The sequence below is a fragment of the Triticum aestivum genome, chromosome 5D (genome assembly GCF_018294505.1).
Source record: "Triticum aestivum cultivar Chinese Spring chromosome 5D, IWGSC CS RefSeq v2.1, whole genome shotgun sequence".
NCBI lineage: Eukaryota > Viridiplantae > Streptophyta > Magnoliopsida > Poales > Poaceae > Triticum > Triticum aestivum.
In genome coordinates, this window is record NC_057808.1 from 472,415,880 (window position 1) to 472,422,824 (window position 6,945).

Below are 6,945 nucleotides of genomic sequence, written 5' to 3' on the forward strand. Positions count from 1 at the left end.
CAAGTTGGAATATCCAAACTCGTGCAAAACATTGTTTCGTCGGAATCGAAACAATGTTTCTTCAGCAGACAACTCATTCTTCATGAATTCCTAACTATGTTTCTTCGCCATAAAAAATTGTTTTGCACGGACTGAAATGTGTTTGGCCTTCTTCGATAGCGCACCTGAGTTCAACCAGCAACAAAGGAGGTGAAGGCACAACCATGTTTTCAAGGTCAAATGATATACTTAAGTTAGCGTTCACCTGATCATGTATTTGCATTGCGCGGCTTCTTGTGATTGGACTATTGATGATTGGTGGTGTGGTGCCCATGGTTGGGATGTCCTCATCATCCTCCCCATCTTAAGAAGGAGTCGTCCTCGACTCTAAAGGCCCAAAGTATGGGGAAAGATCGGAGACATTGAAGGTTGGGCTAACACCATATTCTTCTGGAAGATCGATCTTGTAAGCATTGTCGTTGATCCTTTTGAGCACCGCAAATGGTCCATCACTGCGTCGCTGCAACTTGCACTTGCGTTGCTCAGGAAAACGGTCCTTCCGAAGGTGTACCCATACCAAATCGCCTTGCTCGAACACCAGCTTCTTCCTGGTCTTGTTTACCCACTTCGTATATTGTTCAGTCATTTGCTCCAAGATCTCCTTTGCCTGGGCATGAAGTTTCTTAATGAAATCAGCACTCTTACTTGCATCAAGGCTGGGTCATTCCCGCAGTGGCAAAGGCAAAAGATCGATGGGAGCAATAGGTTTGAATCCATAAACAAGTTCAAATGGGCAAAATTTAGTGGTCGAATGTACCGCCCTGTTATACGCGAACTCCACATGAGGTAGGCACTCTTCCCACATCTTCAAATTCTTCTTGAGGACTGCTCGTAGCATCATGGACAACGTTCGGTTGACAACTTCAATCTGTCCATCAGTTTGTGGGTGGCATGTCGTGGAAAATAGGAGCTTGGTGCCAAGTTTTCCCCACAAGGTCTTCCAAAAGTAGCTCAGGAATTTGGTGTCACGGTCTGACACAATCGTGCGTGGTACTCCATGTAGCCGCACAACTTCCCTGAAAAACATATCAGCAATGTGTGAAGCATCATCGCTCTTATGACAAGGGATAAAATGTGCCATTTTTCTAAAATGATAAACTACCACAAACCCCGAGTCACTCCCCCTCTTAGTCCGTGGTAAACCAAGAACAAAATCCATAGAAATATCTTCCCACAGAGTATTCGGAATAGATAGAGGACTATATAAACCTTGAGGATTCAAGCGGGACTTAGCTTTGTGACAAATCTCGCATCTCATCACGTAGCGTTCCATGTCATGTCTCATTCGCGGCCAAAAGAAGTGATCAACGAGCACACTTTCAGTTTTCTTGGCTCCAAAATGTCCCATGAGACCACCAGCGTGAGCCTCCTGCAAGAGCAACAAACGAACAGAACAATCTGGGATGCACAATTTGTTAGCTCGAAATAGAAATACATCATGCAAGTGAAACTTCTCCCATCCCTTTCCCTTGTTGCACTTTGAAAATGGTTCAGAAAAGTATGAGTCGTTAGCATACAATTCTTTGATGCTTTCTATACCAAGGATTTTAACATCAAGTTGGGAAAGTAAAATGTGACGCCTAGACAATGCGTCGGCAACAACGTTATCCTTCCATTTCTTGTACTTGACAATATAAGGAAAAGACTCTATGAACTCACTCCATTTTGCATGTCTACGGTTCAGTTTGAGTTGGCCCTTTAGATGTTTTAAAGATTCATGGTCAGAATGTATTACAAACACTTTTGGCCATAAGTAATGCTGCCATGTTTCCAAAGATCGAACAAGTGCATATAATTCTTTATCATAGACGGAATAATTAAGAGTTGGACCATTAAGCTTCTCACTAAATTAGGAAATAGGTTTACCTTCTTGCATTAGAACTCCACCAATGCCAACACCACTTGCATCACATTCAATCTCAAATGTCTTACCAAAATCAGGAAGTGAAAGTAATGGGCTGATGTCAATCTCATCTTCAGTCCTTGGAAGGACTTGTCTTGGACATCACCCCATTGGAATGGAGTGTCTTTCTTCAGTAACTCATTCATGGGTGCAGCAATGGTGCTGAAATCCTTCATGAACCGGCGGTAGAAACCTGCAAGTCCGAGAAAGCTACGTACTTGGCTCACATTTTGTGGAGGCATCCACTCACGAACAGCCTTGATCTTCTGTTCATCGACCTCCACACCTTTTGCTGAAACAACAAAGCCAAGAAACACAACCTTGTTTGTGCAAAATGTGCACTTTTCCATGTTAGCACACAACTTTTCCTCCCGTAGGACAGCAAGCACACATTTTATATGTCCAACATGATCCTCCAAAGATTTTCCTATAAATCAATATGTCATCAAAGTAAACCACTACAAACTTGCCAATGAAGGATCTAAGCACACGGTTCATCAATCTCATGAAAGTACTAGGCGCATTCGTTAATCCAAAAGGCATAACCAACCATTCATACAAGCCAAATTTTGTCTTAAATGCAGTTTTCCATTCGTCGCCCTCTTTCATTCTTATTTGGTGGTAACCACTTCGCAAATCAATTTTGGAAAATATGGTGGAGCCACAAAGTTCATCAAGCATGTCATCGAGCCTAGGAATAGGGTGCCGATATCTCACAGTTATATTATTAATGGATCTACAATCAGTGCACATGCGCATGGTACCATCTTTCTTTGGAACTAAAAGTATAGGAACAACACAAGGAGAAAGACTTTCCCTTACATACCCTCTGTTAAGAAGATCTTCTACTTGCCTCCGAATTTCCTTCGTCTCCTATGGGTTTGCTCGGTACGGTGGTCGGTTTGGTAGTGGGGCGCCTAGAACCAAGTCGATTTGGTGCTCAATGCCCCGCTTCGGTGGCAAACCAGGTGGTACCTCCTTGGGAAACACAGCCTTGTACTCCTGCAAAAGATCAAAAACAACACGAGGAAGAGTTGAGGGTAAATCGTTAGCAGCCAATAAAGTTTCCTTGTACATGAGTACAAAGAATGGAGTATTAGGTTCTCTCAATTCCCACATGTCCCTTTTCCTAGCCATCATAACTAATCCCTGTTTTTCCCGGGGCTTGGTCATATTTGGCTGTGGAGTTTTTGGCTGTGGAAACACTCCCTCACTATGTTGGTGGCTCACTCGTTGTGTATGATCACTCTCTCCCTTTTTCTTCCCTTTCTTTTCATATCATCAAGATAGACTTCCTCGGGTGTCATGGGTAGCCAAGTGAACTTTTCTCCTTTATGGACAAAACATAAGAGATTCGCACGCCCGCTGATTTGCACATCACGGTCATGCAACCACGATCTTCCAAGAAGCAAGTGACAAGCGTGCATCGGCACCACATCGCACTCAACATCATCTTGATATGTCCCAACTGAAATTGGTATTTGCACACTGCTAATCACCTTAATTGCGCCACAATCATTCAACCATTGCATGCGGTATGGGTGTGGGTGACGTTTTGTTTGCAATTGAACCTTCTCGACCATCTCCGTGCTTGCAATATTGTTGCAGCTGCCACTATCAACAATCACTCGACATATCTTTGAGTTGATAAGGCAACGAGTGTGGAAAAGATTATGCCGCTGCCCCTTTTCCTCCTCCACAACCTGGGTGTTAAGTGAACGACATACAACCAAAGCTTCTCCATCAAGTTCCTCATGAGATAAAATAGTTCCTCCTACTTCCCAACCTTGCTCCTCTTCCACTTCATCATTAACAGCTTCAGGTTCACTTTCAGACTCCCATTCACCTCGTTCATTCATGATCATAGTTCTTTTGCTTGGACATTCTGAAGAAATATGACCTCTTCCTTTGCACTTGTGGCATTGAATGTCGTTTTTGCGTGTAGAACTCTTTTCTGGAGGTGGAGCAGAGGATACTCCTGCTGTAGCTGATGACCTCTTATCTTGATTGCGAATAGCAGGTGAGGAAGCTGTCGAGGCATGTGGGTGTCTAGGTGGTGCACCCTCAAACTGAGAACCATATGGCTGTTGTGCTCGCTGCCATGAGCGTGTGGTGGTGCGGACTTGGAAAGCACGAGTATGGCCATTACGCATATTCTTCTTCTCAACTCTTATAGCTTGATGTACCACATCTTGTAATGTATCATAAGGAAACATCTCCACAAAATTTGATATTTCATCATTCAGCCCATGTAAAAATCTTGCCATCTTGGCCTCATCACTTTCACGGGTTCTTGTCCGAATTAGCAGTACCTCCATCTCTTTATAGTACTCCTCAACAGTGCGGGATCCTTGAGTGAGCTCCTGCAACCGCTTGTACAAATGCCTCTCATAGTATGATGGAACAAAACGGCGCCTCATGACTTCCTTCATCAAAGTCCAGCTACGGGTATGATTATTGCCTGACATCAACCGATCGTCTTGCAGCTGATTCCACCATGTAAGAGCATAACCAGAGAACTCCATAACAGCAAGATCAACTCTCTTGGCTTCAGAAAAACCGTGGATGCGAAAGATTTGATCACACTTCTCTTCCCACTCAATATATGCATCCGGATCCTCTTTTCCCGTGAATGATGGCACATGTAGCTTCACTCTCGCTTGGTTGTCACGGTCATCCTGATCACGACGGTCGTAATGATGACCATTGCGACCAAAAACAGCACCACGGCGAGGCGGGGAGTAGGGTTCATAGCCCCCCATGCCTTCATCTTCGTCACCATGCTCGGATTGATCTTCAAGAAAGATGGCACCACCATCATGTGCAGCTCGTCGCCGGTGATCAGCAGCAAACCCGCGGGGGTCATGGCCTCGCCCACGAGCTTCTCCTCCATGCAGCCCACCCTCACGGGGGGCAGCAAAGTCGCCACGCCTCCGTTCAGCACCAACAGCAGTGGTGCCGTGGGCAGCAGCTCCTGCCGCTCTTCCACGACTAACATGGCGATCGTCGTTTCCTTGACGTGGCCGGTTGTCGGTGACCAGCGAGGCAGCGGGGCTGTGTTGATGTTGATCCCTATTACCCGCGATAGGAAGACGACCACCGAACATCCTTCGCATAGCTGCAACTATACTCTCCTCAATCATATCACCAAGTGATGCGCGAGTTTTTGGGAGATCATCTTCCACATGTTGATGTCCATGTACACTCAAGTTGGATCCTGTCATGTTAACTCTTGGAAACAAGTGGATAAAAGAAAAATATATGTGGAAAACACTCAACCCACCTTCTTGCTTACCCAAAATTCTAATGATTCCTTGGCGGCTGTGCGGAAGTAGTAAATCAGGAGTGGACGGGCGAATGAAAGGAAGAAAGCTGGCGGTTTCTAGGTGGATCTGGGTGAGGTAAAAAGGGAGGGCTAGTGCTGAGATCAAATCGATGCAAACCAAATGAACAAGAAAATTTTGTAGATCCTTGCACCACGTTTAAGCTGCAACACTTGCCACCTCAACTTCTGAAATTTCTCACCAAACTGAATATGATTGCACACTTGCTCAACAGTTTCTCTTCTCTCTTTTTTTGCTCTTTTTTCACTCTTTTTTTGCTCTTTTTTCACTCTTTTTTTGCAGCACAAAAGATCCAACAACAAGACTCAAAGAAAAACAGCAGCAACTTTGGATAGAACTGTTGGGGATCGTTGCAGAAATTAAAATTTTCTACGCATCACCAAGATCAATCTATGGAGTTTACTAGCAACGAGAGGGGAGGAGTGCATCTACATACCCTTGTAGATCGCGAGCGGAAGCGTTCAAGAGAACGGGGTTGATGGAGTCGTACTCGTCGTGATCCAAATCACCGATGATCCAAGCGCCGAACGGACGGCACCTCCGCGTTCAACACACGTACGGAGCGGTGACGTCTCCCACGCCTTGATCCAGCAAGGAGGAGGGAGAGGTTGAGGAAGAAGGCTCCAACAGCAGCACGACGGCGTGGTGGTGGTGGAGTGACAGTTCTCCGGCAGGGCTTCGCCAAGCACACGCGGAGGAGGAGAGGTGTTGGGGAGGGGAGGGGCTGCGCCTTGGATGTGGTGCTGCAGCCCTCCCCTCACCCCTCTATTTATAGGGAGAAGGGGGAAGGGGGCCGGCCCCTCTAGATGAGATCTAGAGGGGGGGCGGCGGCCAAGGGGGGAGGGAGCTTGCCCCCCAAGCAAGGGGGGCGCCCCCCTTTAGGGTTCCCCCCAAACCCTAGGCGCATGGGCCCTAGGGGGGTTGGCGCCCAGCCCACTAAGGGCTGGTTCCCTTCCACCTACAGCCCATAAGGCCCTCCGGGGCAGGTGGACCCTCCCGGTGGACCCCCGGAACCCCTCCGGTGGTCCCGGTACAATACCGGTATACCCCCGAATATTTCCGGTGACCGTATGGTGACTTCCCATATATAAATCTTTACCTCCGGACCATTCCGGAACTCCTCGTGACGTCCGGGATCTCATCCGGGACTCCGAACAACATTCGGTAATCACATACAAACCTTCCTTATAACCCTAGCGTCATCGAACCTTAAGTGTGTAGACCCTACGGGTTCGGGAATCATGCAGACATGACCGAGACACCTCTCTAGCCAATAACCAACAGCGGGATCTGGATACCCATGTTGGCTCCCACATGTTCCACGATGATCTCATCGGATGAACCACGATGTCGAGGATTCAAGCAATCCCGTATACAATTCCCTTTGTCAATCGGTACTTTACTTGCCCGAGATTCGATCGTCGGTATCCCAATACCTCGTTCAATCTCGTTACCGGCAAGTCACTTTACTCGTTCCGTAATGCATGATCCCGTGACTAACTACTTAGTCACATTGAGCTCATTATGATGATGCAATACCGAGTGGGCCCAGAGATACCTCTCCGTCATACGGAGTGACAAATCCCAGTCTCGATCCGAGCCAACCCAACAGACACTTTCGGAGATACCTGTAGTGCACCTTTATAGCCACCCAGTTAC

At 46.8% G+C, this 6,945-nt stretch overlaps 1 pseudogene; it reads right to left on the bottom strand.

Annotated features, from left to right (window-relative positions):
* Nucleotides 1-343: 343 nt before the first annotated feature.
* LOC123120942 (uncharacterized) lies at nucleotides 344-5,166 on the bottom strand (annotated as a pseudogene).
* Nucleotides 5,167-6,945: the final 1,779 nt, after the last annotated feature.